We start from the raw sequence: 18,291 nt of genomic DNA, 5'->3' as shown, positions 1-18,291 counted from the left end.
TAACCAGTGCAGTTATTTTATGAACTAAACTCTTCATTTTATTTGCTCCTTGTAACATAATTAGGTTGTTTTTTAACCATTTCTTGATACCTGTAATGCAGTTCAATTACACACACTAACCTCGTCAGGTTAGTAATAAGAGGGCCTTCCTTGATCTGTACATCCTTCACAAATAATCACATTTAATCACTTCTGCATGTTGTGACAATGTCACACTTGGTAGCAAAAGGCTTAATTTTTCTTGCTATTAACAAACACCTTCCTGCTAATCAAAAATAACAATCCAAATTTGGTACTTTAGACAATTAATACAAAGGTACATACATGCATAACAAAGGACTCCTAACAGCAGTACCTGGCAATGTAGATACATCTATAGGGTATTCTAACTTATCATAGACAGTCCTGTCATAAATCTGAGAAGGTAACAAACTATCTGTTGCAACTAACACTTAGATGGGTTGAATTTCAAGCATTTTCTCAAGCCTAGAAGAAGCCAGAAAAACTACAAGTACATAATTCAGATAGCAGAGACCTGAAGTAGTGATCTTGAATGTTGCCCAACTCCTCAAGTAGTAATTTCTACAACTATTGTTAGTGAAGAAAAACCTGGGGACCATGGCACAAAATAGAAACTGATTTTTACATGCAAAATGTATATGTATATATTTATATATAATTTTTGATCGCAAAATGAACTAAGGTTGATATATTTCCAGCCATGTAGTATATTGCCTTGTATAAAATCACAGACTTAATAATTTGGTTAAATAATATGTACCATTAAAGTACATTAGGGCTATATATTATTATGACAGCTACTAGGTAGGGCAGGACCAGCTCGAATGTCACACTGATGGGGGAAGGGATGTGAATTTAACATGTGTACCAATAACACTTTGTTTCACAGCACAATAAACTACTCCCATGCCTGATAAAAAGCATATATATATTTAGAAAGCTTGTGAGGAAATTATTACTCTATTTTTGTTTTACTTGGATCGCTTGTCTGTGTACTTAATAAAGGATTTTTGACTGGAAACAGACTGCCTGCCTTGCTTGGATTACTTTCGAATACTTAGTAATGCTGTAGAATTATATATTTTCTATTATTACTTTTTGACTTGACGAGTTTATGTTCGCTACTTCTACTACTATTGTCTGATCTGATTAATATACAGTGATTAACTAGAAATATATGGACTGAAAATCTTCCACACAGAGAAGTTTCTTACACTGTTTTGTTCAATGGAGACATTTCAAGACGGCCATTTCTCTGCTGGCATGAGCTCTAACTACAGTATTGGGTACACATCTAGAAAATAACTGGCAACTCCAAGCCCTTCTCTAAGTATCATAATAGAGACAGACTAACTTGTCTTCCTAAACTAATGTACCTATCACCAAGTAACAGCAGCTTGTGAAAATTAAGGATATGAAGACCTCTGTTGCTTACCAGTTTCTGCTCTTGCAAAAAAAAAAAAAAGATAAAATGGATTTGTTCGGGGAAACACTAAAAAACACCTTTGAATGGATAATTGAGTTCATCCAGAGGGACACCATATCCTTGTAAGAGACCATATGGATTAGAACACTCAAGAACATGAAAATAACAGATAAATTATTGCCATAGTGGTTCACCTACTAAAGGGCCCGGCTTGATGGGTACTAATTTAAATATATCTCCACCTATCAGAATTTGACTTTTTTAGCAAAATCTCACATTCAGATATGTCCACAGATCCAGGATAAAGCATGCTGGGATAAGAAGTACAGCTATAAAATTAATATTGTCTTCAGGGTATGCCAGTTCATTTTCATGCCACTAAAGGGCCTCTTCCTTTAAATCAGAAGGAATGGCACCAATCTGAGACTGCATTATTAAACACAAAATAAAAACATATATTCTTGCCACACATAAAAAGAAGGCAACTGGTATAAGATCAGTCCTCCGCAATGGGAGGGTATTCCTAAATACATTTAGTCATGTCCCATACCATCAAAACTGATAAAGTAACATCTTAGTTTTATGCAACAGTGAGGACCGTCATTGACTGGTACTAGGCTGAGCTAAATCCACAGCAGGACCACCAAGAAGGAAGAGCTGGAGGACTGCACATAGCTAGAGCCGAGATGGCCAAGTGCTGCAGTCCTGATCGCCTAAATGTATGCTAACTCAGAGTAAAGATCAACAACAAATCCTAATTTAGTGTGCGCACTAAGGACCAAGTGGCCATGGCACAAATGTCCATAATGAATCAATTCTTGAAGCAAGCACTGAAAGTAGCCACCTGTCTTGAGAGAACTTTGACTGCAGCATTTCTCAGTGGGCAGTTAAACAAATGCCAACTGCTTTAGCTTTTGCCATCAACAAACCTTAAAAGCATCTATTTGGCAAGCTCCTCCCTCCCAAGAGCAAAATAAATAGGCAAGTGGTCCATCTGGCTCGCGAACATAAGCATTATGTAAATCATGCAAGTCTTAATTCTATTCAGTAAAAACTGGCATATTCTGAAAGGCACTGTTTAACCTTTAAAGCACTTTTTGTTGAGAGGCTGCACCCCCACACCCCTGCTACTTGTATATACAAACTCAAAGATTGCTGTTAGTTGAAGTAGAGAGAATACTTTGAGGTACAGTGACCTCAGACACAGCATTTATTCTCTCATATTCACACATTTAGTTTCACTGCTCCAGCAACTGTTATTAGTCCTCAGAATTTCAGTAGGCACCTTATCCATCAGCTTAAACTCATGCACCCACCTCAGGTAATGCATGAGCTGCTTGTGTATATCTAGGGAGTAAAAGGGCTTCTCTCCTCTGTTTTCAGCTATCAACAAGAGAACGGGGAGGCTGATGGACTTGTTCACTAAACCACTTATGAAAGGAAATGAGAGTTCATGCCAAGGGGCACCTTATTTTACTGAAAGTACAGATATGATTCCTGACATACAAGTTCCTTTCGCTCTGCTATACAGCACAAGGAGGTAAAAGACCACAAAAAGAGCATTCTTCATAATGAAGTCTGAGCTTACAGACTCAAAACTGCAGAAAGCAAGCCTGTTCACCATGAAGTTCGGATCCCACAGAGGGGTGATTTATATTCACTTGTTCAGTATGAGATTTCTTCTATTACAGTTGCTCATGTTGGCAGCTGTGTATTTGTGCTGCTGCTAACTCTATATAGAAGAAAGTCTACTATAGCTTTTCTAAGCTCAAACATTAGGGAAATAGTAATCAAGATTTCTTTTTTGTTCTTGCTTTTGTTCCTTATAAAGGATTGTTGTTTGTCTTCAGTGTTGTAATTGTAGAATAAGAATAAAGTAAGAGGAGTGTTGGAGTAAGGCAGGTGGGTCTGTCTTCTTTTAAAAATACTATGTCTTTTTTTATTTGCTCAAAACCTGTGCAGCTATCTGTGTCTCGAGTGTGTACACTTGGACTGTCATGCTCATGAAAATCTTGCTGAAGAACTGTTTTCAGGCATGTAGAGATTGTAGTCTAAAGTGTCCCTCATAAAACTATGCCCAAATAAAGACAACTACACAAGCAATACTGATGGGGAGATGAACTCGGTATCTTTACGCATCTTTGAAACAGTGTTGATATCCTCTGTAACTTCACAGGATATGGAGGGTAAGGGAGTGTCATGCTCTTGCTACCAATGTCTGTGATGGTATAGTGACAGAACGTGAGACATATGTGCTGAAATGCTCCACTAGAAAGTTCAGTATGAAGACCATGACATGCCTAGCTTGGTCTTAGTACCACTCAGTGACCATGAATAACATGACCTATTACTTATTCCCAAATCCACTGATGCCAGTGGGAATATGGGAGTACCATGCTCTCACTACCAGTGACCATATGATGGGCTGGTGCCAGGCATCAGGGGCTTGGGAATAAGTAGTAAATAAAGAGATATGTACTTACCATAATGTTAGAAAAATATGTATTTGAACATATATAAAGTGCTAGTTAAAAAGCAAATAGTGTATAATGCATTTTATTCTATTATTAATATGGCAATAAGAATGATTTTACATGTAATTGCTTGAAGCTTTGGAACTGCAGTGTATTTGAACTCTGACCCTGGCAGTAGCCAGCTCAGCAAGCTTATGTTTTTCACTAATGATTATCTTCTGGGTCAGGAAATTAAATGTATAAAGCATTGAAAATCTTCTTCTCCTTCCTTTGGGACAATTGGCCTTGTAAATGTTATCAAGATAAGACGCAGCTGTTGGGAGAATGTTGCAAGAAGAACAAAGAAGTGTATTACAAGACTGAACCAGCTATTGTATTCAAGCAGGCCTGAAACCTTGAAGGAGTAACATTTACAGAAAGACATTATAACTGATCAGGTGCTTTGCAAGGCTATATTATTCCCAAGGGAAAACTTTTTTAAATATGTAACATCAGCAATCTTTATGAATAGGATGTTGTGAACCGTAGTGATGTAGGTGCCCTGTGACTAACCACGTCAGAAAGGTGGGCACAAACTAGAAAGTAGAAACTATAAGAATTGTATACTTCCTGTATCATGTCAGACAAAATTCTGTACTTGTCGTTTTTGCCTCCTGGTGTACACTAGTAAATTTTGCATCTGAGCCTCCTGTGTTGTAATCTTTATTTTTATTTAACAGTTTGGTCCTCCTTGAACCGGAAACCCTCGGACAGCTACAGATCAGAGTGTACCGGTGGTCGAACACTGCGCAGGAAAAGCTACCGAAATGGTTCTTCTTGAAATATAAAAGACCTCCGACTGAATTGTCGTTTTGAGAGGCTGGCCACTTTCTGATCTGCGGCCGAAGAGCGGTCTCGAACTGGTCGACTCAGGAGGCTCAGGTAGGAAGATATTTGCCTTTTTTCTGTTTTAGATCAGGGACTAGGTTGCAGTAAATATTATTGTCAGAAGATTTGTTATACAGATCAGGGACAAAAGGAAATTACTGTATATTTTGTCAGAGATCAGGGAAACAGAATAAGGTAGGCAGTCATTCTAGATAAACTGTGTAAGGAACTGAAATACCACGTGGTGAAAAGGGTTACGTAACATTTTCTTTTAATATGGGAAATCAGTGCACTAAAACATCGCGAGATCCGGCCCTAACTGAAGATGCAAAATATATGCAATTACAACGGGCTGATAATGTTAGGTATTATACAAAATGGGTTAATAAATACGGATTCGATGGTAAATTGGATAAAATTTCATTAGTTAAACTAACAACTTAAATCTGACGCAGAAGGTCAGGCAAAAAAGCAACAACAATTAGGCATTCCTCAGGCCACACAGGTGGATTGAGGAAGTAAACCGAAGGGAACAGAAAACTAAAAATGCTAAGACGTTATTTTTAGATAAAGAGGATAATAATATAGTAATAGCGACAGCTCCTCCTCCCCCCCCCCCTCCGCTGCCTCTTTCAGGATATGGAGCAGGTGGACAAGCTGGTCCACCTCCACGTTATCCTGATGTCACAATGACACTAAAACCATTTGTTAGAGATCCTATTGAAACTAGGTCCCGGACACGTAAAACACTTGGGGATACAGACTCGTATCAAATAGGAAACACCACACTAGAGGAAAATGAGGAAGAAATCTGTCCACTTATCAAGGTACCAAATCCTCAAGCAGGACAGGAAGGGCAGGACCCAACTCTTCTAGTGTACAGACCATGGACACCGGAAGATATTCGAAAAGCTACAGAGGAATCCCCATCCAAAAGTCAATTACGAAGTTTTACAAGATTTACAAGGTATGAGACTAAGTTACCACTTGAATGGGAAGAAGTAGAAAAGGTAGTTAGACAAATTGTGGGTCCAGACTGGCACATGATTTGTGGCACCTGGAATCCTCGTAATGCAGAGCTTAAACCACTCCCACATAGTGACGCAGAACTAGACAACAGAGTAAAAGGTCTTACAGACCAAATTTCCGAAAAATGAAAACCTAGAGCAGATTGGACGTGCATTAACCAATGCATACAACAAGAGAATGAAACTGTAGATGGGTATTATGGTAGATTATTGGAATGTTTCAATAACCATAGTGGTATGGCTATTCCTGAAAATCAGACACATGATACCTCATATGAACAGCAACTGAAAAATGCGTTTTTGAAAGGTTGCATTGCACCTATCAGTAGCTTCATTACGAAGCATATGATAGATCATCGAACAAGTAGGCTACAAGCCTTACTTGAATATGCTAGACATGCCGAAAGACACTTTAATAGTAAAATGCAAAAGAAGACACAAGTCTTCACTGCTGGAGACGGAGCTGAGGTTTTTGTAGTACAGTCCGGTAAAAAGGGTAAGAAAAATGCCCAGGGAAACAGACAATCTGACAAACGGTCAGAAGATTTTGAAGAGAAAAAAGAAAAGTGAGTGCTTTAAGTGCGGAAAGAAAGGACATTTAGCGAGGGATTGCAGGCAGAATAAAAAGGTGACTACAGAAAGCAAGGATGATGAGGACTGACTATATGATAGTGATGAAAGTCAGAAATCATCAGAAAAGGCTAACAAACAAAGAACAAATGTAAACGTAGTAGAAGGAATAGAGGAAGTGCAAGTAGATATGGAGGATGAAGAAAGTGAAATTTTAGATTTGGCATTACTGAGCTTGGAGATCTATCTGGCAGACACAAAACCGGAAGTCACACTTCTGGTGGAGGGGAGGGAAGTAAAATTCCTGTGTGACTCAGGAGCGTCACGGACTTTGATACGCCCCTCCAAGTTACCAGAATATTCCGAATCACCTGATTATATATTAGTAAAAGCAGCAAACAGACAGCTATATAGGGAGCCACTCTCCCATGATATAGCAATAACTGACCCTGTTTCAGGTACGACTCAGAAAGGTAAATCGTAGTTTCTGCAAAATGTCCAGTAAACCTACTGGGAAGAGATCTTATGCAGATATTTGGCATAGCGGTAGTTCCCACCATGCAGGGTATGGAGGCACAAAGACAAATGGATACTTTTGTGGTGTGACCGGAGGGTGAGACTTTTTACTGGTACAGCCAGGACCTAGTTACAACTGGTCCAGGGGCAGTAACCGAGGAACTGATGAACGTAGCCATCAGTAAGGCCCCCTCCCTTGACACTGACCGACAGCATTTGTTACACTGTACTCTATACTACTGTAGCATGCCAGGACCTGATAAAGAATATGAGCAAGAATTATTCAAAAATCCTGCTAACAGATTAGTATTACGAACCTTGTATTGGGATACTGAGGGAAACAGTGTGGTAAGCTGTTCATTACCTCAGGAATTCATAACACTGTACAAATCTAATCGACTACCGCATGTCAGCTTAACAAAAAACAAGAATATGAAATGGGCAGACTTAGGAGAAAAAGTAACAAGATGGGAAAAACAAACTGATTTAGAATTATCAGAGCAGGGAATACAAAAACAGAAATTGAATTGGCTAACACAGACACATCCAGCTGTACACTTACAAACTAGTGAAGACAGCTGATTAGCATTCTTATTAGAAGAAGAAGAAAAGCCTTGTGTGATATACCAAAGATTCTTTGGTCAGCAGGCAAATCAGATGTAGGACTTATTCGAACAGCAGGACCAGTTACTATTACACCAAAATCAGCATTTAGACCACAAAAGACAATACCCCTTGAGGAAAGATGCAGAGCAAGGAATCAAGCCTATAATAGCAGCATTACTCAAGGAAGGAGTACTGGTAGAATCTCTTGATTCACCATGTAATACCCTCTATTTCCTGTTAAAAAGCAAACGGGAATGGCGGATGGTACAGGATTTACAAGCTGTAAACAATGCAATAATACCTAGAGCACCTACGATGCCAGACCCACACACCTTGTTGAACGATTTGAAGCCGCAACAAAAATATTTCAGTGTAGTAGACATAAGCAATGCTTTCTTTTCAATACCTATACATCCTGATAGCCAGTATTGGTTTGCATTTACATTTCAGGGTAAAAGGTATACCTATACTCGGCTACCACAGGGATATTGTGAAAGTCCAACAATATTTGCACAAGAAATGGCTAGCAACCTGGCAGGGTTTACCCCACCAGGAGGTAGTCAGATTCTGCTTTATGTAGATGACATCTTGCTAGCAGCCCCCACCCAGCATCAATGCAAGGAGGATACTATAGCGTTATTGAAATTTTTAGCAGCACAAGGACATAAAGTAAACAAAAGTAAGTTACATCTTTGGAAAAAACAGGTTAGATACCTAGGATATGTAATATCCAATGAAGGTAGAATATTAGACGAAGACAGAAAAACAGCAATTTTACAAACACCTAAACCAGCAACCAAGAAGGAAATGATGTCCTTCTTGGGAACAACTAATTTTTGTCGAAGCTGGATATCAAACTATGCTTTAGAATCTGCTCCAATGGCTGATTTAATATATAAAACACCAATGGCAGCACAAGATTTATTACAATGGACACCCGAAGCAGAAACAGCTTTCTGCAGACTAAAACAATTGAAAGCTTCTTCATTAGTTTTAGGACTTCCGAATTACCACAAACGATTCTTTTAGACCGTAGATTGTAAACAGGGATATATGACGTCAGTTCTGATGCAACAGCATGGGGATAAGCAACGCCCCATAGCTTACTATTCATCACAGTTAGACCCAGTGGCACGGTCGTTGCCTCACTGTGTGCAAGCAGTGGTCGCAGCTGCAATGGCAGTACAGGCTTCGGCCTCAGTGGTGTTATTCCACCCTCTCACAGTGAGTGTGCCTCATGCAGTCTCAATAATTTTACTGCAAGAAAAAATAGCATATCTTTCTCCAGCTAGACATCTTTCATGTATGACCATACTGCTGAGCCAACCTCATATGGTAATTGAACGTTGTACAACATTAAACCCGTCAACGTTACTTCCAACCCCTATGGATGGCACGCCGCACAGCTGCCTGCAGGAAATTGAGCAAACAACTTTGCCCAGACAAGATCTCACTGATATGCCCTTGGATGATGCCGAGGTGACATTTTACGTGGATGGCTCGTGCAGAAGGGGTCCTACAGGGAAAAATCTAGTGGGGTATGCAGTAGTTACAGATACAGAGATCTTAGAAGCCCAACCTTTACAGCATAACCTATCTGCTCAAGCAGCGGAATTGATAGCTTTAACACGGGCTTGCACTGTAGCGAAAGATAAATGTGTGAACATATATAATGACAGTCAGTATGCTTTCTCTACAGTGCATGTTTTGAACAATGGAAAAATAGGGGAATGATAACATCTAATGGTAAACTGATTAATCATGCGCAACTTATTTTGAACCTATTAGATTCTATTCAGTTACCTACTAAAGTAGCTATTTGTAAATGTTTAGCTCATACAAAACAACAGGATAGAATTTCAAAAGGAAATGCAAAAGCTGATGCAGCTGCAAAGCAAGCAGCCTCAGAAACTTTACTTTTAACCGAGGAATTACAACCCTCTGAGATTTTAGATCTAGAAATGTTAAAAACAATACAGACACTAACTACAAAAGCAGAGAAACAAAAATGGGAGAAACGAGGTGCAATCCTTGAAAATGGACTGTATGTCTCCAAAGAGAAAAAAACAATATTACCGTCTAATTTATTTAGATATGCAGCTTTGTTGAGCCATGGGCAGTGCCATGTCTCAACAGGGGGGATGGTACAGTTAGTAAATCGAATATTCCAAACATACGGATTCATAAATTATACAAAAAAAATTTGTGCAGCATGCCACACTTGTAACAAATATCATGCACAAGGGGCATTCAAACCCAAGCAAGGGAGTTTTCCTACACCACCATATCCGTTCCACACTATTTGTATGGATTTCATAGAGTTGAATAAATGTGAAGGGAAAAAATACTGTTTAGTAATTACAGATATGTTTTCTAAATGGGTAGAAGCTTTTCCAACTAAAAATCCGGATGCAGCAACAGTGGCAAAAGCCCTAGTAAAAGAAATAATTCCTAGATTTGGCATACCGGAAAGGATTTATAGTGACAATGGGACACATTTTGTTAATCAGACGATCCACCAGCTTGGGAGATTCTTTGGAATCTCCTTAAAGAATCATTGTGCTTACCACCCACAGTCTGCAGGACTGGTGGAAAGGTACAATGGAATTCTGAAAAGCAAATTGAGGAAGCTAGTGAGCGAGACACAGAAAAACTGGATTTGCTGTCTGCCTTTGGCACTGCTGAACATGAGAACAGTTCCAAATGTAAAGGGTTTGACTCCCTTTGAAATGATATTTGGAAGGGCATATTATGTGCCGCAGTGGAAAGCTCTCATGCCTGCAGAACTAGAGGCTGACAGCTCATTAGCTAGCTACATGAGAAAACTGTTAACAAATAAAACTGTTTTGCAGTTGAACTCTTTTTCAGATAAAAGACAGACCAGACCGTTGGAAGCAGTGCTGACACTGGGGACCTCGGTGTGGCTGAAGGTTACGAAGAGGAAGAATTGGGCGAGTCCAAAGTGGGAAGGACCGTACCAGGTACTGTTGGCAATGCCTACTGCAGTTAAAGTTGCTGAGAGGACGTCCTGGGTCCATCTGACGCACTGTAAACCGGTAAAGAATTTTCAACTTGATAAACATTTTGTGACTGATACACAACAAAGGCAGGATGGCCAAGAGCAAAACGAGTAAAAATACAGATCAACCCCAAAGATGTTGTTTAATCATCTTGTTGACTATGCATTTATTGACTATGATTGTGATAAACTTCCTTTTGTTGTGGTTTTTCCTACATGTAACCACACAAGTGAAAGTGGAGAGACGTGATGAACTGTCTATAGACTGGCATCTGAACTTTAACACATACCTAGCTATGAAGCATGTATATGTAGAGACTATGAACATTTCAAATTGCTGGGTTTGTACTGCTATACCAACAGCATATGGAGGACTGTTAATGTCCGCTGTCCCCTTGGGGATAAATGAGACTTGGGAGAATTTACTTTTTGATACAGGATCTGTAAGATCACAAGACAAAATTGCATTGTATTTGCCTATCACACAGAAGGGAATTGTATGTTTCTATAAGAATGATACACTTCAAGAGGGTTGGAGTAACTGTAATATAACCATATCTTATAAATGTTACATTAAAGTTAAAGATAGAGGCACTGTTTGTAATACGAATTATGATTCATATTTGAGTTTAATGAAAACAACATTAAGTGAAGTGCAGAGAAATCCTGTTTTACATAAACAACTGTCTATTATAGACAAGAAAATGTTTCATACAGAATTAACTCGCATCAGTACTAAAGTAGAAAACTGTTATTTTGCTTGTGGGAAAAAGGCATACAAATGGCTACCTGAGAATTGGTCCGGCAGTTGTTTTTGGGTTATCTGGTTCCGCCATAAGACATACTGCAGAATTACCTCTGGGTAAGATACGAAATGTGAGAGATGTAGCCTGGAAACCTGAAGGTCCAATCGGAAAACCTGTAAATCCAGTGGGACAAATCGAAGCTGGTTGGAAAGATCATCATTCCGTAAAGAATAGAAAAATTGACTCATATGGACTTGAGTGACAGTGTAATATCCTGGGCTGGAATACTTCCAGCATATGGAGCAGTCAAATCGATCTGGGAGTTGAGAAAGCTGTCGAAACTTCTCGAAGTAATGAGTAATGCAACTTTTCTGCTCTTGAACTAGTGACTGATGAACTGAATGCAATGAGAACTGTTGTGCTACAAAATCGAATGGCTCTTGACTTCACCTTAGCGGCGAGAGGTGGTACGTGTGCGCTTATCAAAGAAGAATGCTGTGCGTTTATACCAGACAATCGACATGAAATTAATGACCACCTAGAGGTAATACAGCAGGTATCGGCCATGACTGAACCAGGCCCAAACCCACTGACGAACTTTTTCCAGAATCTGTTTGGTGGGTGGGGTTCTATCCTAATGAACATCTTGATTGCTATTTGTGTGGGTCTGCTCCTATTAGAAGCATGTGTCTGTTGTGGGATTCCCTGCATGAAAAGATTAATCAAAGATTTTATTGATATATCTGTAACTGAAACTTTGTACCAAGACATTGAGTTAGAAAAATTAATTTCAGATGAAATTCTTTCCGAAGTATAAACTAAATGACTTACCTGGTTGAAAGTCCTTAAAGGAGAAGGCTAGGAGACGAAATAACATTGTTTATATTTCAGAATAGAATAAAAAGTATTCAAAGGGAGGAAAATGTTAGAAAAATATGTATTTGAACATATATAAAGTGCTAGTTAAAAAGCAAATAGTGTATAATGCATTTTATTCTATTATTAATATGGCAATAAGAATGATTTTACATGTAATTGCTTGAAGCTTTGGAACTGCAGTGTATTTGAACTCTGACCCTGGCAGTAGCCAGCTCAGCAAGCTTATGTTTTTCACTAACGATTATCTGCTGGGTCAGGAAATTAAATGTATAAAGCATTGAAAATCTTCTTCTCCTTCCTTTGGGACAATTGGCCTTGTAAATGTTATCAAGATAAGACGCAGCTGTTGGGAGAATGTTGCAAGAAGAACAAAGAAGTGTATTACAAGACTGAACCAGCTATTGTATTCAAGCAGGCCTGAAACCTTGAAGGAGTAACATTTACAAAGAACATTATAACTGACCAGGTGCTTTGCAAGGCTATATTATTCCCAAGGGAAAACCTTTTTAAATATGTAACATCAGCAATCTTTATGAATAGGATGTTGTGAACCGTAGTGATGTAGGTGCCCTGTGACTAACCATGTCAGAAAGGTGGGCACAAACTAGAAAGCAGAAACTATAAGAATTGTATACTTCCTGTATCATGTCAGACAAAATTCTGTACTTGTACGTTTTTTGCCTCCTGGTGTACACTAGTAAATTTTTGCATCTGAGCCTCCTGTGTTGTAATCTTTATTTTTATTTAACACATAACTTGAAATCTGTGCTATACAATGTCATTATACATCACGGATGGGTCTAGGATCCAATCTCGGATCTGAGCTGGCAAAGTGAGCGACAGCTCCTGAACTCGAGCTCCTTCCCCTCCCCTTACTTCCTGTTACCCACAATCCTCAGATCGTGTTTGCTAGATACCTGTCCCAATGGGAACACAGTTTTCATCCAGGTAACCAGACCACATACCCGCAAGACACAACTCCAACACTCCCTGGCCACCAGAAGGAGGGGAACAGATGGTAGGAATATGATGAATAATGACACTGGATAGCACAGATTCCAAGTTATGCTAAGTACATAACTCTATCTGATGCTATCCGTGTCATTATTGATCCTGGATGGGTCAGAGTCCCCAGCTATTTTGGAAGGTCTCAAGGAAGGACATGCCGGAGCACAGAATAGCCAAATGAGGCCCCACTCCTGGATACCAAATCCAACTTGTGTGTTACAAAGGTATGGGGGCTTGACCAAGTGGCCACAGCACAGATGTCATCTAAGGAATTCCTGGCTCAAAATGCTGAAGATGCAGCCAGTGACCTCGCAGAGTGACCTTTAAGAGGTCTTGGAAGATCCCTATGATTGCTCTGGTAAATTTGGTCTGTGCAAGAAACTATCCAAAGAGAAATTGACACTTTAGAAATTGCCTTGCCTCTCCTAGCTTGAGAAAAGGCCACAAAGAGCTGTTCTGATTTTCAAAAGTCTTCAGTCCTCTAAGTAGAAATGTAACTAACTATGCACATCTAGGCAATGAAGCTGATACTTGCCTTTGTTGGAGAAATTGGGAAAACAGACAGGAAGCTGAATATACTGATTTAGCTAAGTTTTCGAAGCCACCTTAGGAATGAAGGAAGGACCGGTTCTAAGGGACACCCTATCCTTATGGAAAAACCATGAAGGGAGGCTTTATACAAAGCAGCTGCAACTCGGAGACTCTTTTGGCAGAGGTAATCATCACCAAAAAGGCTGTTTTCCAAGAAACTTGATGTCACATGTTGCAGCAGGTTCAAAATGAGGTAGCGTCAGAGACTGCAGCACCAAGGTAAGATCCCACAGAGGAGACAGGTCATTGAAAGGGGGCCTAAGCAAGAACACCCCCTTTGAGAAAAGCCTTGCATAGTCTAGAAGAGACAACAGGACTATTGTCCAAATGGAAGTTAGATATAGCTGCCAACTAGAGCATAATCATTAAAAAACTTGCCCTTTGCTGGAATAGATAACAGAGGAAGGACAAGATATCAAAAAGCGGAGCTGAAAAAGGATCTATGTCTCTCTGATGAGCCCAAACAGAGAACCTCTTCCATTTGCTGGAATAAACCTTTTCAGTAGAAGGCTTCTGGGAAGCCAAAATAAAATTCTTCACTGGGGAAGGCAACTTTGTCTGGATGATGATTACTGGAACTGGAGGTACCAAGCTGTCAGCCTCAAGGACTTCAGGTCAGGAGGGGGAAGTCCCCATGGGTGGGAGATGAGATCCTGAACTGGATCTAATATTCAAGTCAGATATCTCAAATGAGACCAGAGGAGGGAGAACCACAACTGGCGAGGCCAAAAGGAGGCAATGAGGATGAGTTGAGCGTTCAGGAGACAGGCTTTCGGCAGAAATTTGGGAATACGGGGCATTGGAGGTTAGGCATACAGGAGACCCGGTGGCGAATCGTGAATCAGAGCATCCCTGGGGGACTCCCCCAGAGGGGGTTCAGGGCAAAGAATCTGCTGCAATTGTGTTTGGCTGGAGATGCAAACAGATGACAGCACAGACATCCCCATCGATGGAAGACCCGACTTTGCCACTGACTGTTTCAGGGACCACTCGTGGGGGCTCAGGATAGTCTTGCTCAGCTTGTCTGCTAGCAAGTTGGAATCGTTGGGAATGTGTGTTGCAAGAAGAAAGTGGCCCAAGGCCATCACCCATTCCCAAACTCTCATGGCCTCTCAGCAAACAGGGTAAAATCGTGTCCCCCCTTGCTTGTTGCTATACTAGACCACAGCCATGATGTCTGTCTGAATCGCCACCATTCCAATAGGAAGAAAGTCCTGGAAGGCTTGCAACGTAGGACCACTCTTGTCTCAAAGACATTGATGTGCAACTTGGTCTCCGATAGGGACCATGTGTCTCGGACCGTTCTTGCCTGGAAATAACCCCCCCACCCCAACAGGAGGCATCCGTAGTAACAGTGGCTTGAGGTTGCAGGAGGTAATTGATAACTCTAACAATCTCCAACAAGAGATCCTTGGTCTGGACCCACCAGCTTAGGTGTTGCTTTGCAGACCCGAGAGATTCAAATCGAAGTAGACATGGGGTGAAGTCAAGCTGTCCACTCTACCGGTAGAGTCCATTGGAGCACTCGCATGTGAAACTTGGTGAGGGGGACCAACTGAATAGCCACTGCCATCGACCCAAGAACCTGAAGAATGAGATGTGCTGGGGCACAGTCTCTGATCCAGAAGTAGGAGAACTTGCACCTGGACTGTGATCATTCTGCACGGGAAAAGAGGTGCAGTCTGCAACACCATGTCAAGAATCATTCCTATGAACTCCAGTCTCTGACATGGGAGCAGGTGAGACTTGAGTATGTTGAAGGTAATGCCCAGATTTTGAAAAAGCTTTACAGTGAAATCTGTGGCTAGGGAAAGATGATGCTTTGTGGGAGCCATAAGGAGCCAATCGTCCAGATATGGAAAGACCTGAAATCCCTGCAGCCTGAGATGGGCTGCAATCACTGTCATACATTTGGTGAACAGCCAGGGGGGCTGCGGTGAGACCGAAAGGCAGGGCTCTGAACTGATAATGAATGGCCCCCAGCCAGAAGTGCAGGAATTTCCTGGAGTGCCTGTCTATTTTAATGGGATAGCACACATCCTTGAGATCTATCGAGCACATCCAATTTACCTTGCGCAGAAGCAGAGGAATGGACTGAACAGTGACCATCCAGAACTTCGACTTCTTGACCAAAACATTCAGTCGGCTGAGGTCCAGAATGAGATGCAGATCCCCTGTTCTTTTTGGCACTAAAGAGAAGCAAGAGTAATTCCTGGATCCTTGCTGTCCTGGTGGGACCTTTTAGATGACCCTTTCTTGAATAAGGTTGTGCACCTCTAAGACAGTCAACTCCCTTTGGCAGGGTGGAACATCTGAGAGTGACCTCTGTGGTGGAGGGAGTTGTTCGAAGGGAATGAAGTAACCTCTGGGCATGATGTTTAGCACCCAAAGGTCTGAGGTGATAGCTGCCCAGGCAAGTTGATGCAGGGAGATACAACCCCCAACTGCCTCCTGGGCAGGACATTCAGTTAGAGCTTCAGGAGTGCTGCTGGGGCTTCTCTGAGAAGGGTTCTCGGAAACCCTGATTCTGTGGACCCCCCTCTGCCCCTAAGGCAGTTTCTGCCAACAAACCCCCTTCCTTGTCCAGAAGAAGAGGATTCCTGCGGAACATCCTGGAAGGAAGACTGCGTCCTGTGGAAACACAGCATCTTACTACCCTTCTGAGTCTTACAGAAGGACCATTGGGGAGTAGAAAACTTGATCCCAACCGCTGACAAGGTCTTAAACCCTCCTGCTCACTGCGGGTCAATGAGTCTTTGACAGAGGGACCAAAGAGAGTGGACCCATCGAATGGGGCATTAGTAAAGAAAGCCTTAAAGTTGTCCGCAAATCTGCAGAGGTGAAGCCAGGCATGACGCCTGAGGGCAATGCCTGAACCTGCCACTCGAGAAGTGGCCTAGACAGAGTTCGGGATCAACCTCATCGATGTATTAGCTAGGGAAGTGACAGTGGATAGCTTCAGAGAAACCACCTTGTGGCTCTCTGGAGGCAACAACTCGAAAGTTAAGAGGAGAGCTCCGAAACCAAATCCCTCTGTAGCCAGGTAAAGTGGCCATATAGTTTACAATCCTTAGCCCGACCGTTGCTGAAGCATACACGTGCTTCCCGAACTGGTCTATTGCCCTAGACTCCCTGTTAGGGGAATGGACCAAAGAGCTCTGTTCCACGAACTCTTTCTTGATGGCTGCGGCAAACACAATAGCATCTACCAGAACTCCTTTACTCCAAAATGGCTTGTCCTTAGGGGGGCTGAGAAACTTATCCACCCTCTTGGGAACCAGTTCAATTGTGTCCGGCTCCTTCCACGGCCTGCTGGCCACTAGCTGGACTAACTCGTTCGCAGGGGGAGACACCCAGAAAGTACATGGGCCCTCCCAGAACACCTTCAGAACATGGATTCCTCGGAGGACGGGGTTGGGGAAGACCAACCACCCTGCTCTTTCAGGATTTCCAGAATGTCCCGTAGGACACCTCCTCAGGCAGTAGTCTGCGGGACCTGTTCCCTTCCTCGAAATCAGTGTCTTCTGTTACAGACTCTTGAGGGGAGTCTAGGTGCCTCCTCTTGCATGACCTCTTCAGAGACGTCTTCTCCACCGTGGGATCTGGGGAGGACCTGGAGGAGGAGGGGAACCCTATGGGAGTAATGCCTCTTTGAAGGTGATCCGGGGGGGGGGGCTGACCCCAAACCAATGATGTAGGCTCGCCACCCAAAACAGAACCAGGTAGGGTAGGGTCCAGAGCTGAGGAGGCCGCTGACCAACCAGAGATGGTCCTTTCTATTGCCTGGAAGGCAGAGGGACTGCATGAGGTCGCACCCTCCTTCTCCCTGCTAGCCATAGCCAACTGGGGCGAGAGGGGAGACCCTGGCATAGTGCAGTCTCTGGACAATATCTGGTCTGAGCTATACAAGGCAGAAGATCCCAAGGGAAGGAAACGGTCCGACAACTCTGGACAAGAACCGTCCCCCTGGTGGCCTCCATGGGTCTCTCGGGCAAGAGGCAAAGTCGACCCAGTAGGCACATAAGCTGACCCAACCAGGGACCCAGGAGGCGTGGGAGTGGGGTCACTACCCAATGCCAACTGCCTCTCCTTTGGCAAGCTCTGACCCTGAGGCACCGAACTCACAGGAGTCGGGTGGGAGGAGAGGAGATCAGGAGTGGGCAAATCACACTGCTAGGGGAGCAGACCCAGTTCCATTTGTGCTTTGAGGAAGCTCCTAATCATTTGGTCCATATCCAATAGGAGCAGACTCCTGGTGGACCGTGAGGAGACTGAGGAATGTCCCAAGTGAGTACAGAGCCTGCGATCCCTGGATGAGGACCTGCTAGGCCTCTTCGGATCTGTAGACTTGGAGGGGGCTGGAAAGTCAATAAAGACAATCAGCTCCAATGGAGCCATTGGACTCAAAGGTCTGGATGGATCTGAACTAGTCAGGGTCGCAACCAACAGATTTGATGTGGTCGTCGAAGCCGAGGGGACCTCGAACCACTGATCGGACCTGAGCACCTGCCCACCTGGGATGGGTCTGATCCGGCCATGG

General features: G+C 42.3%; 1 protein-coding gene across 1 annotated transcript in view; it reads right to left on the bottom strand.

Annotated features, from left to right (window-relative positions):
• The window catches only part of IQGAP3 (IQ motif containing GTPase activating protein 3), a 2,364,408-nt gene that overhangs the window by 1,057,006 nt on the left and 1,289,111 nt on the right, over positions 1 to 18,291 (bottom strand). The gene's annotated exons all lie outside the window — the stretch shown is intronic.

This window comes from Protopterus annectens, chromosome 8.part0 (assembly GCF_019279795.1).
Source record: "Protopterus annectens isolate FY-2018-M chromosome 8.part0, PAN1.0, whole genome shotgun sequence".
NCBI lineage: Eukaryota > Metazoa > Chordata > Ceratodontiformes > Protopteridae > Protopterus > Protopterus annectens.
The sequence above is the reverse complement of the archived record's forward strand: the minus strand, read 5'-3'. Positions and strand labels throughout refer to the sequence as shown.